Raw genomic sequence first — 14151 nt, 5'->3', positions numbered from 1 at the left:
GCACATGCAGACATTTGTGAGACCTGAAGTTATAGAACTATAAATCAAAGGTGCGAGACATTTAATTTATTTCACTCACAGTAAAAAAAATGGTCCCAGACCAGGCGCAGTCAACAATGCACCCGATTTTTAATGATGAAAGCAAAAGCAATGACTCGCGAAAGGAAACGAAGGCCTGAGTGCTAGCTTCTTTGTTTTTGGACAACAAACGTCACATGGTTGGCCGGTTCTTCATCACTTGCAGTGGCAGGCTGTTGGTCAGCTGCTGCACTAACCAGAAGCAGCACTACTAACATGACGTTTGTAATTATGTGCAACAACGCTTTTATCAATTTGGTGTTGACAGGAGCTGTGGGCACGGTTTATGTGGAAGACCATTGTTGGCGCTACATTCGCTGCCCTCATCAGCACGTGGTACAGCGCTGTGCTCTAGCTGTTTATCGATTACCAGCACAATTTTTACAACGGTGCGTGAAGTTGGCGAAACGAAGTACAGTGTACCTTCTAGATTGGTCGGTGCTTCCTGCTTTGGCGCGATGCTTTGCAGGCCATCACTAACAAGGGTGGCAACGTTGTGCTTGTGCCAGGAGTCGAATCTTTCGACACTTTGTGACCAGCACTTGTAGCACTGCAGTGTATCCCTTGCAACTTTGGAAGCTCGGAAAACTTGTTACAACAGGAGCAAAGATACAGAGTTGGGGGCACAACAAAAAACGGCATTAACACAGTGTTTACTCCAGACATCTTTTTGTCACATATTCACTGCACTTTAACTCGGGCCTCTTTTGTACCAGCTGTGCTGCTTTCACTCCCCAAAATAAGGCACCTGCTGGTCTTTTTATGCACAGTAAGTATGGTGAGGTTGCAAAACATTTCAGGCTGCTGCGCCAAAACTGCGGATAAAAACCCTGGTATTCAGCGGCGCGTACAAGAGCCACTAAATAAACGTATTTGGTGGAAGATCCAGTGAGCACCAGAAATGAGAACGTCTACGCCCAGGAGAACTCTTGTCAAATGAGGGCCTTTAAAGGTATTCCTTCCGGCTGTTCTCTCCACAAAAGCCACAGATTCTATGATCCAAATGGGAGCGCAGGCAGCAGTCAGGCGAACACGTGGCGCAAGCAGCTTTCATGCAACACTATTCTGACGACCCATTCTTCCCTATTGAGCTTGTTAGGATCGGCCAACACAGGAATTCCTTGCAAGCCCTAGAGCAAAGTGTGCGTGGATGAATCACCCAGAGGCACGAGGAGGCAAGAAACCCTGGCGCCAACGGCGGCGGTTTCAAGTGGCGGCTTCTATATCCTCGGTTCACCGGACGCTGCGGGCCACTTCTTTCCTTCATAAACGTATGAAAGAAGGGTCCACCGAAAGGAAGCTGTGGTTTCAAGTGCCCAAGCTCTTCGGTTTCCAACCGTCGGCGAGAGCAGGAGGTCGCTCGTCTTCACGTGCTGGGAGCCGAGTTGAAATTCCGTTCTCACGGGGCCTCCAAAATGAAGACTTGCGCGAAGTGGTGCAACTCCGGCACAAGACACGATCGATGACGTGGATATTCACCCTTTCCATCGACCGAGTGGTCCGTGTGCATCAGCCACGCCTCATGTCGTGGGCGGTACATCAAGTGTCGTCCACTGCCCACCTGATTGGACAACCTGTGTGAAGTTAAATTCCCTAGCCAGGGATCTGGGGAATTCGAACTCTATTTAAACGACTGTATTCGTGTTATTCTTGTTCTCCTGTCTCGACTGTCATCATGTAGAATAAACCGCCTGTACAGTTTACTCTTAAGCAGTCATCTCGAGTCTTTAGTCCGACACCATGCCGAGCCGGGACCTGCGGGCCTGAACGAGTCAGACAACCCAAGGGCCCCTCATCTCTAACACTGGTTGGCAGCAGCTGGGATGGACCGTGCCTCATCGTGCTGTCTCTGCGGGTGAGCGTTTGGCTTTTGCTATAGGATTCGCCAGGCTTCAGATTTTGAGAGAATAATCTTGCACTGGGAATCAAGCGCTTGTCAATTGAGAAGGGTTAATCTCACGACATTGCTTGGAAGCAGAGCCAAAGCAAAGCAGAGAAAGCGGGGTCATGGACCTAATGATATTGCCAAAGTCGGACTTGCTCTTGTTATGCGAGGAACTGTCAGTAGAAGTGCAAAGCAAAATAACGAAAAAAGAGCTGTGCAAGATCATTCCTAAAAGCGTCGAGAATAACGACGAGCTTGTACATGCATGGAACTTGGTTCTAGAAGCTAAAGAGAAAGCGGAACATGAACAGAAACAGAAACGACTTCAGGAGGAATCTGAACGAGAGTGGGAGAAAGAGAAGGAACGGCAAAAGTGGGAAGCTGAAAAAGCGGAAAGAGAGCTAAAGCGACTGGAGCTTGAAAAGGAAAGACGAAAAGATGGCGGTAGCGCGAGAGCCGAGACTCCTGAAAGAACATGCGAGGCAGTATCGTATCGGATGGATAAGTACATGCATCCATATGAAACTGGACGGGACATAGGATTGTACCTAGGAAATTTTGAGAGAACTTGTAAACGGGAGAACTTTGCTCGCGATACTTGGACACAACGGCTTCTGACACTCTTGCCATGTGAAGTAGCTGAAGTGATAGCGAGAATTAGTACGGAGGATGCGGCGGATTACGGGAAAGTGAAAGCCAGCCTGCTGAAGAGATACAAGCTTTCAGCTGAAGCTTTCCGCCAACGTTTTAGAAGCTCAAGCAAAGGCGACAGCGAGGGCTATCCGGATTTCGCGTATGGCCTTAAGACTAACCTTTTCGAGTGGCTTAAAGGAGCCATGAAGAGAAAATGCAAGTTGGTTTTATTCGAAAGATTTCGTGTTTTATAGTGCCCCAAGCGCTTGTCCGGATACAAACGGTGCTTTATTCACTGAGAAATTAAACAATTTAGGTTAAAATTTTGATTTTCCCGCTCAATCGTGCGTTTTCGTGGTCCCAAGTGACATCACTGGAACCGACCGCTCTGCAGCCTAGAGTCCCTTCATTCACGCATCCGCCGTACAGGGTAGAGACACGTATACGCTGGCGCCGCCATTTTCGGTTGCTCGCTCGCCGCCGAAGCAAGTCATTGTGTCAAAACCGCGCTAAAATTATCGCCGCAAGGCGGTTTACTGAAGAAGTTTGAATCATATTGTCTGTTTCGCGTTGCTAGGTCTCGTGGGAAACGAAAAGAATAACGCGTTGAGCCCGTTGGCCCAATTGCGGCGGCACGGGACCGTTTAAAGGTTGTCTCCACCCTGTACAGCGGTGTTGGTTTGTTCCCGCGTTTCTTTACGTTCCGTAACCTAGATGGCGCCACCATACCGTGGCAAGCGTTTGGTTTGTTTTTGCCCGCATTTAAACCTGGCTTGTTTTTGTTTTGGGAGAAAATATTCGTTCCCTGAAACAGTGCTCGCTCGACAAATGGGGTCACGTAAAACACCGTTGCTTGCGTCAATCGGCCAGTGTCGTCTGAGACAACCCCAAGCCCCGTAGTGCTGTGCAGCTAAACAAGCATGCTGTGCGCAGTACGAACAGCAGAACGCATCAGTACTTCTATGTTTACATGTGCTTTCGTAACTTCCACTGTTTGTCCCATCATTCTTATCGCTTTGTAAAGAATGTGCCCTAAATTTAAGCGCAAATCGCTCGTTCGTCTAGTTTGTAAGTTCTACCTAATTTTCGTCTGCTTCTGGCAGCCTCCGCCAATCGCAGAGCTTAGCTCATGTGACGACATAGGTTCTGTTGCGGGAAATGAGCTGGTGGGTCGCATGACCGTTCCCGTTTTTCCTAATTATGTAGCTTATTTGAGCGAAGTTTACGTTAAAAGTGGTGTCAGTATGATTCTAACGAGACAATCTTTTGAATGAACCAAACTTGTGTTTTCTCTTCATGGCTCCTTTAAGGGAGCAGGGGCCTATGAAAGCCGTGATGGAGTTGTCGAATGCATTTGCCTTGAGCAATTTTATCGAAGCATCCCCCAAGCGGTGAAGCTGTGGGTTCAAGACAGGGAAAATGTCGGCACAGTTGAAAGAGCCGCAGAGCTAGCGGAAGAGTACGCTACTCGCAGAAGGTTGAGCACAGATGAGAGTGCATCACACGCTAGAAACGTGACGCGGAGTCATGTTCCCAGCAAAAAGAACCTTTCTTCGAAAAGTTCCGTGCAGGCGGAGGCGCCAAAAAGAGTGCCGGAAAAGCGGGAAGATCAGTCGAAGGGAGAGGGTGCAGACAAAGCAGGAAAAAAAGAGTTTGAGGCTAGTAGGCCACTTCGCTGCTACAACTGCAATGGTGTCGGGCACTTTGCAGCCAAATGCACCAAACCTAGGGTAGTGTTCAAGTGCGTCGATGAAAGCGACGAAAATCTAGAGCTCCTTAGGCCATACTTGCACAAACTGCAAGTCAATGGAAAACCTTGCAACGTGCTTCGGGATAGCGCCGCAGCGATGGACGTTGTCCATCCGTCCTACGTTGCAGCAGACGATTTCACGGGGGAAGTCGCATGGATAAAACAGGCGGTGGAGGAACACAGTGTGCGCCTGCCAATGGCTCGGGTGAGGATTTGCGGGCCGTTTGGGGAGCTGATCACTGAAGCCGCAGTCTCGAAGGCCCTGTCACTTCAATACCCTTACCTCTTCTCAAATCGATCGGATCGATTGCTTAACGAGGGAGGCTAGAAACTCGGAGAGGGAGTGGTGCAAGCTTTGACAAGGTCTAAGACTCGCCAGCTCGCCTCTCAGTTAAGTCAGATTCCCGAACCTAAGGTAGCCAGAGAGGCACACGCCAACCTACCATTGGAAACACTTGAGGAGGAAGAAGTGACGGGTTGTCAAAGGCAGACAGATGCACAAGGCTATGACCGAACAGGGACGATCACTGAGCCAGCAAATGAAGCAGAGAGCTCTGAAGGGGCAGTGTTATCTCCAGCTTCACGCAACTTTGATCGCCTTCTTAGGGTTAACCGGGAGTCACTAATAAAAGAACAGAGAGAGGACCCCACTTTGGAGAGATTGCACGTTACGGCCAAAGAAGGCATTGCTCGACGCAATATAGCTGTGCATGAGAAAGGAGGCTTACTGTATCGCCACTACCAGGACAAAAAAGGCAAAACACTCGATCAGTTAGTCGTGCCTGAAAGATACAGAGCGGACATTTTGAGTCTGTGCCACGGGAATGGCTGGTCAGGACATCTTGGGATCAATAAAACAAAAGAGCGGCTGCTAATGGAATATTATTGGCCAGGATGTTTCAAAGACGCGGAGCGCTATGTGAAATCATGCGATGCGTGCCAGCGTGTGGGCAAATCGGGGGAGACATGGAAGGCTCCACTGAAAATTGTGCCACTAATCTCGGAACCTTTCCGTCGGCTTGTAATAGACACAGTAGGCCCTTTGCCCAAGACTAAGTCAGGCTACAAGTACCTGCTTACTATGCTGTGTCCAGCGACAAAATTTCCCGAAGCCATTCCGTTGAAAGAACTGAGCTCCTCAGAGATAGTTGACGCTCTTCTATCGGTGTTCGCGCGTATAGGATTTCCGGCCGAAATCCAGACGGATCAGGCAACAGTTTTTACGAGCGCTTTGACTACCATGTTCCTAGAGAGGTGCGGAGTAAAGCTGCTACACAGCTCAGTGTATCAACCGCCGTCTAACAGTGTGGAGAAATGGCATTCGGTTCTAAAGCGGGTGCTACGTGCTCTGTGCTATGAGCACAAAGAGGACTGGGAGGACTGTCTGCCGGCTACCTTATTCGCTTTGCGTACGGTTCCCCACGAAGCTACGGGTTTCACCCCAGCGGAACTTGTGTACGGAAGAGCCCTGCGCTCCCCCCTCCGAATGCTGAGAGAAATGTGGGAGGGCACAGGAGAGAACCAGACAGTGGTAGAGTACGTGCTTCAACTACTAGACCGCCTTAACAGTACGAGGGAAATAGTAAACCGCAATATGAAAGCTTCCCAGGAGGCTTCCAAAGTCTACTATGACAAAAACGCCCGCCTTCGAACTTTCCGCGTGGGCGATCGCGTCATGATTCTTCGGCCATCGAGGAAAAATAAGCTGGAAGTTCACTGGGACGGTCCTGTAGAAGTTATGCAGAAACTTTCTGAGACGAATTACGCGCTAAAGATTCCAGGAAGAGGGAAGCAGGTGAGAATTTATCACTGCAATCTCATGAAGCCGTACATGGAACGCAGCGGGATCGTAAATCTAATGCTAAACGAACCTGAGGAGCTCGATAGCGAGATTTTAGATTGGAAGGAGAACGCAGGAGATAGCGTCAGCGTGGATAAAATCTTGGCTCTTTCTGTAAATACAGAATCTCTGAATTCGGGCCAGATTAACGCTCTAAAGCGGCTGTTAAGCGAATTCGCTGACCGATTCAGCAGCCGTCCAGGAAAGACACACCTCCTGACGCACGAAATAGAGCTCACGTCTGACGAGCCAATACGGTCAAAACCATACAGGGTATCACCGCGGCAGAAGGAGATAATGGAAGCTGAAATACAGCGCATGCTTAACTTGGGGGTAATAGAGCCAGCTGAGAGTGACTACACCTCACCGCTGATTTTAGTTGAGGCACCAGGCAAAGAGCCTCGTCCCTGTGTAGACTACCGAAAGCTGAATGCTATTACCAGGGACCAACTATACCCGATTCCCAACATAGAAGAAAGACTAAAAAGGGTGAGCGGCGCAAAATTCATTTCCACCCTCGATCTCGTGCGCGGATATTGGCAAGTACCGCTCTCAGAAAGTGCGAGCAGGTATGCCGCTTTTATCTCGCCGGTTGGCACCTTTCGACCCTTAATGCTTAGTTTTGGGCTGAAGAATGCCCCCTTCAGTTTCTCGAAACTCATGGACATCGTACTCAGGGATATGCAGGGCTTTGCTCTCCCTTATTTGGACGACGTCGCTATATTTTCAGAAACGTGGGAAGAGCATCTAGAACACCTTAAGAGCGTGTTTTCTAGGTTGCGAGAGGCCGGACTAACTATGAAGGCGGAAAAGTGTAAATTTGGTTGCGCTCACGTGGCTTACTTGGGCCATGTTGTCGGCCAGGGAACTAGGAGTCCATCAGAGCTAAAAATTGCTCCGATCGTGGCATTTCCCCAGCATCGAACTATACGGACATTCGATCCTTTTTGCGGCTGGTCGGATATTACCAGCGGTATATCCCGAACTATTCACAGCTGGCAAGCCCGTTAACTGACGCGTTACGAAAGGGAGTACCCACAGAAGTACCCTGGGATGCCCAAAAAGAAAACGCCTTCAAGAGTCTGAAGGCAGTGCTTATGTGCCGACCTCTGCTCCGAACCCCTGACTATTCTAAAGAGTTTATAGTCCAGTGTGACGCCAGTGATAGAGGAATGGGTGTTGTCTTAAGCCAAGTGGGCGATGACCGCGAAGAACACCCGATTCTGTACGTCAGCCGTAAGCTGACCTGTAGAGAGGAGACGTACAGCGCTTCGGAAAAAGAGTGCGCCTGTTTAGTATGGGCGGCGCAGAAGTTGTCGTGTTACTTGTATGGAGCAAAGTTCATCTTTGAGACCGACCATTGCCCTCTCACGTGGTTGAGGCAAATGTCCCCCAAAAATGGTCGCTTGCTCAGATGGAGTCTAGCTCTCCAGGAGTATACTTTCTCTGTACGCTACAAGAAGGGAAAACTGCATGCGAATGCTGATGGCTTAAGCCGACTGTTATGAAGTAACTCAGTTGGATCGCCTCCGGGGTTTCTTTTTATTTTAACCTTGTTTAGGGCAGTCGGCCAGTGGCGTTTTCTACAGGACCTATACCCTTGCTTTGGCGGCACCAAAATTCAGCCAAAATCAAATAGCTTCTGTAGTAAAGTGCTTCTTTGTCGGCGCAGGAAGCCTGGTGGGTCTTTGGCGAATTCTGAACGCTTGCGTGTGGGGCGGTGCAGTGTTGCATGGGATAGCCCACTGGTGCTTTCCTTTGTTAATTGTTCAAGTTCGTATGTTCCTCGGTGGAAGACGGCCCCTACACCCAGTTCCAGGCTCATCTCTTCCTGCCCAGCGGTCGTCAACGCTGGCCATTCGAGATTTTTCGGGCCGCGGAGGAGCTGTTAGGATCGGCCAACACAGGAATTCCTTGCAAGCCCTAGAGCAAAGTGTGCGTGGATCACTTACACCGTGGCGTGGATGAATCACCCAGAGGCACGAGGAGGCAAGAAACCCTGGCGCCAACGGCGGCGGTTTCAAGTGGCGGCTTCTATATCCTCGGTTCACCGGACGCTGCGGGCCACTTTCCTTCATACACGTATGAAAGAAGGGTCCACCGAAAGGAAGCTGTGGTTTCAAGTGCCCAAGCTCTTCGGTTTCCAACCGTCGGCGAGAGCAGGAGGTCGCTCGTCTTCACGTGCTGGGAGCCGAGTTGAAATTCCGTTCTCACGGGGCCTCCAAAATGAAGACTTGCGCGAAGTGGTGCAACTCCGGCACAAGACACGATCGATGACGTGGATATTCGCCCTTTCCATCGACCGAGTGGTCCGTGTGCATCAGCCACGCCTCATGTCGTGGGCGGTACATCAAGTGTCGTCCACTGCCCACCTGATTGGACAACCTGTGTGAAGTTAAATTCCCTAGCCAGGGATCTGGGGAATTCGAACTCTATTTAAACGACTTTATTCGTGTTATTCTTGTTCTCCTGTCTCGACTGTCATCATGTAGAATAAACCTCCTGTACAGTTTCCTCTTAAGCAGTCATCTCGAGTCTTCAGTCCGACACCATGCCGAGCCGGGACCTGCGGGCCTGAACGAGTCAGACAACCCAAGGGCCCCTCATCTCTAACAAGCTACAGCAGATCAAACCTGATGGCGTGAGATGGCGCACACACCTCCCAAAATAAAAAGAAAGAAGTGCGGTGACAAAATACGGCGAGCTTAAACGTGGAACACAATCCTCCGAATCCTTCAAAGAGTGGTTTTGCCTCGCCCGCAGGTGCGCCGTAAATAACACAACACTGAACGACAGCCGATGTACAAATGAGGAGAGTTATCAGCCTGCGCTAACTGCGCGTACATACATTGTAGACAATGAAACGCACAGCCGACTTACAAATGAGTGCCGGCACGGCCAACGTTTCTCGCACGGCCACTTGGCACGGCCGGCATGGTACTAGTTTCGGCGATCAACAAGAACGACCAAATCCAAGTAATAATAACAAAAAAAAAACGGGTGACGTCATTTCCGTGGGGCGCTCCAGCCAGCAGCGATCGGGCGAGGCTGGAGCGCACCGGGGGAAAGGGTCCCCGGGGTGCAGCAGCCTTTGCCTTAAGTAAGTCTAACAGAAGGAGCTTTGATGATTCTGCCTGAGTCAGGGGCGTTTGTTCTGCCAAAATATTTGATTTCAGTTTCCGAATACGTCAACGCCAGCTTAAAAAAAAAATGTCGCGCCCGGGGAGAATCGAACTTCCCACCTCCACAACGTGAAGCCAGATTCTACCTATCGTCCATCCCAACAGATGGCGCATTCGTGCAAAATAGACTGGTGAATTAAAAAAAAACACATAAAGCAATGAGAAAGTCTGCCATTCATACTTTTTTAGCTGGGGAGGAGTTTTTAAATAGCGCTTTTCATTTCGCATGCAGACAAAAGTATGTTGCCACGCTACTGTATGTCATGGTTGCCAGCATGATTTTTTGAGATCTAAAAATTTCGATTGAAAAAGTTCTAGGGCGTTATCAGCAAAACCGTTTCTCCTTAAGTTGCTTTAAGTGATGCCCTTTCATTTGGTATAGAGAATATATACTCGACAAAAATCGGTTGTCTGTCCCTGTAAAGGGACACTGAAGTGATATGTAAATATTGCGGGATTACTAGCGCAAATTGTAGTCCGGAGTCCCCAGGCCATGTTTCGACCACTCCGGGCGCGTTTACGCGATTTTATTTAGTAGAAAAATTACTTAGAAAACGCTGTCCTCCTCTCTTTACGCTCGCCCATTTTCTGTGGCGTTTTCGTGTGACGTCGGAAGGAGCCGAGCTCGCAATTGGCTCCCCGGACTTCAGACAGCGTCAGTCGGCCCAGCCACCTGTTCTGTGGCCCAGCGTTTCGTCCACCGGCCGCCGACGGGTCGTCGCAATTCGTTCGCTGAGTTGAAACGAAGCCAGGACACGTTTGTGAATGGAAGAATGTGCCTTTCTTTACTTGGTTAGTTTGTACACTGTATCTAGCTCCAAGTCAAGGTCGCTTCACACAAGCGCTGCACAAGCGCACATGCGACGCCTCGCTGACTGGTACGCCAGTAGGAAAATATAAGGCCTCTCGAAGGCGGGAGAAGAGTAAGCAAAGTCAATATAGGTACTAAGGAAATAAAATCAACTGATATTTTTACCGTGCAGCGTAAAACTAGGGTGCGGGAAGCACTTTTTTGCTCTGGGCGAACAAGCACAGCGGCCAGCAGCACGACTACGCATCTGCGAACGCTTTTCCGGCTAAGAAATGCAATTGCTAGACATGAGATATTGTGGGAACTTGGGGGATGCGTACTGCACGAGCGCAAAACAACAAATAGTCACCTAAGCTGCTTGGAATGCTAAAACTCAATAAAAGTGTGAACAGGTTGCAAGTGTTTTGCAAATCACAAGTTCAAATCCCCGCGGGTACGCGTTTTTTTTTTTTTTTTTGTTAATAAGTTAACTTTTTTGTTTTCCGCCGATGTTTTCTATGCTGAGTTCACCTTTTTTTGGGCCGCAACGTTCATTGCTCCACGAACTAGTTCACAGAACGCGCGCAGGCTGGCACTGGCGCGCTAGCGAGTTCTCGTTGGCGTGCTGTTGCCATAAGCACCGACTGCTTGCGGGCAGTGGGCACAGGCCAGAATCAACAGACCCTTGGCCTGGTGCGAACACCCTTTTTACGATACAGGCATGAGTGAGGCAAGCTCCAAATATCAGAGTTACTGGATATAGACAGTTGCGAAACTCTCCATAGGCCCCATGTATCAAAAGCCGGTCTTCGGTTGCCCCCCTGCGCCGGGGCAAGCACGGGGCAAGTTGACTTGCCTGTCGTCTGTCGGCAGGACGTTGAAGCAGTACTCAAGTGCCTGCGGCTGCTGCCGTAATTCATAAAAAGAAAAGCCGCAAAAACACAAGTAAATGTTACGTAATTATTGTGTTTTAATTTAAAAAAAATCCCCGCATTTCCCAGAGGGGAAGAATGTGAAAGTGCGAATGCACGAGTTGAATTTGCGCGGTTCGGTAATGTTCGCGAAAGAGAGATCACACACACACACACAACTACAAAGAAAGAAAGATGCATTTATTCACAGACACCTATTTGTGTTGTCGTTGTACTTGGTTGCTAGAGCGGATCTCAGCTTTGAAATTTCGTGTCAGTACTCCTTTAAGCGGGTGCATTAGCCCTTCTCACGCCCGATTCCTGGCCAATCCCCCACGTGGGTATGTGCCATGTCAGCGGCCAGGCAGCGCGCGCCCATCTCCCCCCGTTGCTAGGGAAGACGAGGAGCGCGCGCACCCGCCGCTGTTGCTATGCGGACTACGGCGGCGGACGATTCAGGCTCGCTTAAGAAGTGCATTCGCACTTAAAAGCAATCTTTATTTTACAAAAAAATTTTGAATAATAATAGTTTAGCGAAGTTCAGTTTTTATCTCCTAGGTGCCGCGCGCGTCGACTTGCCTCTCAGCTTCCGCGGAGTGGGGGGGCTAGCGCCGCCCAGATTCGGAAGCGGAGTTTCGCAACTGTCTATATTGAGTAACTCTGCCAAATATGGGGGAAAAGCGCATGGCATTTGAGCGTCTGCGGGGACGCGGAGGGCGTTCATGCACTGCGTAGGCCTCGGCTAGTGAATGCTACGATTCCAAGCCGTCCTGGGAGGCTTATCTTATGCATTTTACAGCCGACAACATGGCAGAAGCGCGGTACGATGATTACTGAGATATTGAGAATGCCCATACAACAACGCCATCGGTTATGTTTTACAGAACCAAAACCGAAACCGAAACTTGTTTGATTGCTAACCTTGGGTATCGTCCAATCACGGTGCCCCTCCTCCCAACGTCACAGCCTTAGTTGGTGCGGCCGCCGCAAACCGCGCATGGTAGTTTTTCTTATTTCGCTCTTTGTAAAATAATTACCGATTTGTCAACCGGATAAACGATGAAAAGTGTGCTAATTTGAGCCAGTCTACTCAGTGTAAGCAAAAACGGGAGCTTGACAAATTCACTTCAGTGTCCCTTTAAACGGGGCCCACCAATAGCGCAGCCGTACAGTTCAGTGCTTTGTGCGTCACAGGCTGCGTCACAATCAGTCTGTCTCACGTCAGAGCGTGGCAGTGTGGCGGCGAGGAAACGGTATGTGAGCAAGGAAAGAAAGAAGGGATCTTTGTTGCGTGTTTGTGCGGCTCCTGCTTTACGCAGAGATGTAATATTTGGTATAAGTTGTCGTGAAGGGGTACTCTCGCGATTGCGCGATTGAAATGGCGACCTTCAGAAGCCTATTTAGGGCCCCTTTAAGTCCTTCGTCTCTTTTTGTGCGCTGTACATCTCTGAAGTATATATGATCGACCAACTAGCCCAACAACGTACCTTATTAGACGTCATTTGAGCGCTGCCATGCGGAGAAATCAGTTTCGATAGGGCTCAGCAGGCGTAAAACTAATTGCTTAATAGAATTTGGCCGTAAGATATTTAATGTAAGCCTTACGCTTTAGCGGGAGCACGTAAGCGCTGCTCCACACAGTGAGGTGGACCGTGAGTCCCGCCCAACTCACCATCATGGCTTTATCTCGAGTGTCGTGGTTGCATCACGCGCGCATAGTGCAGAGCCTTTAACATAAAAAAAAGTCACTCGAAGGTTTCATAGCACCTGTCCGCTATCGACCCGCCGCGCCAAAGCCTACCACTGAACGTACGCCAAGAGGCGTAACTTCGAACTGGCACCTCGCCGAGGTGAAGTTCACGGGGCACGGACGCAGGTTCGATTGACTAACAGCGGCGTTAAGTACTGCCCGAAATGAAAAAAAAAAGAAAACAAAATGGAGACCTAGTGAGGTCTGCTACCATATTAATTGAGGCGTTGCGAAAAAACACCGCTTTTGCGACGACACAAACTATGGTCGGCTATCCGAATTCAATTGCCTAAGTGTTTTTTAAAACTCTTAATTCACGCAATTTTCGCGACCGGTTTTAGTAGAAATTTTGCTTTAAGTTGAGAGGTAACTGCATAGCAGTTTTTTGTGGGCGATGGGCAAGGTTGTGAAACCTTCATAACTTGTTAAATATACTGTACAATCGAAACCTCGATTTTACAAATCCGCGATTTAACGAAATTAGCGCCTCCAAGTACGAATTCGTTATATCGAGGTTTAACTGTAGAGGCTTTGCACAATAGAGTTCCTTACCATATTCTTACTAAGAGACTATGCTTTGCACAACTGTCGTGGTCCCAGTGTTTCCGGACTTTAGAGTACAAGGCTAGCTAACTTTTGCGCATCCCTGCCAAAAGGTTCCCCGTCACGATTTGGCCCGCATTCGTGAACGTGGGATGGTCGCGGTCCGTCCAGCCGAGTGACGAACCGCAGCGTGCTGGTGGTGACGGTGACTCACCGCGAGCTGCTGTCCTCGTCAGTGTTCATTGACCACACGTGCACAATGTTTCCCACTGAGCCTGGTGGGGCCATCGAACTTAGCGGCCAACGAAGATTAGGGTCGGAGTCGCCACACACTTGTCCCACCCCTTACCCCCAAGTTCGTTTGTCCAGCACAAACACAAAACTACACCTGTTACCTTGGCGAGTAACGGTCCGGCGGTCTCTGTGATCGCACACTCCTCCTGGGCAAAGGTGTCGATCTGGGTGTGGCAGCATCGGGTGCTGCCTGTGCCAATCTCGCACCGTCCGTCGGCCTTGCGGGTGGCAAAGGACTTGAGAGTGGCGCCACAGTGGCGCTAGTAGCACAAGCCCCTGGTTCTTGGCTTGGAGCGGCCGGTGTAGTGGTTGGATCCCCTGCCTGCTGGCTTCCTGAAGGGGAGGCTGACGTTGCCAGGCGAGGCCTCACATGGTCAGCATGCCGGTACCACGTGGTCCCGTCCGACATGCGGATGAGCAGTGACGACGCACTGGCAGGAGCGACCACATGCCCAGCGGACCAGGGTGGACCTAGCCGAAAGTTCCTGGCGAAGA

General features: G+C 49.8%; 1 pseudogene; it reads left to right on the top strand.

Moving 5' to 3' along the window:
- Positions 1-4443: 4443 nt before the first annotated feature.
- Positions 4444-13920, top strand: LOC144155944 (uncharacterized; annotated as a pseudogene).
- The last annotated feature ends 231 nt before the right edge of the window (positions 13921-14151 follow it).

Source organism: Haemaphysalis longicornis, unplaced genomic scaffold, assembly GCF_048455015.1.
Source record: "Haemaphysalis longicornis isolate Haplotype H1 unplaced genomic scaffold, Haemaphysalis longicornis Haplotype H1 scaffold_1, whole genome shotgun sequence".
NCBI lineage: Eukaryota > Metazoa > Arthropoda > Arachnida > Ixodida > Ixodidae > Haemaphysalis > Haemaphysalis longicornis.
Note: the sequence above shows the minus strand (reverse complement) of the source record. Positions and strands in the feature narration are given on the sequence as shown.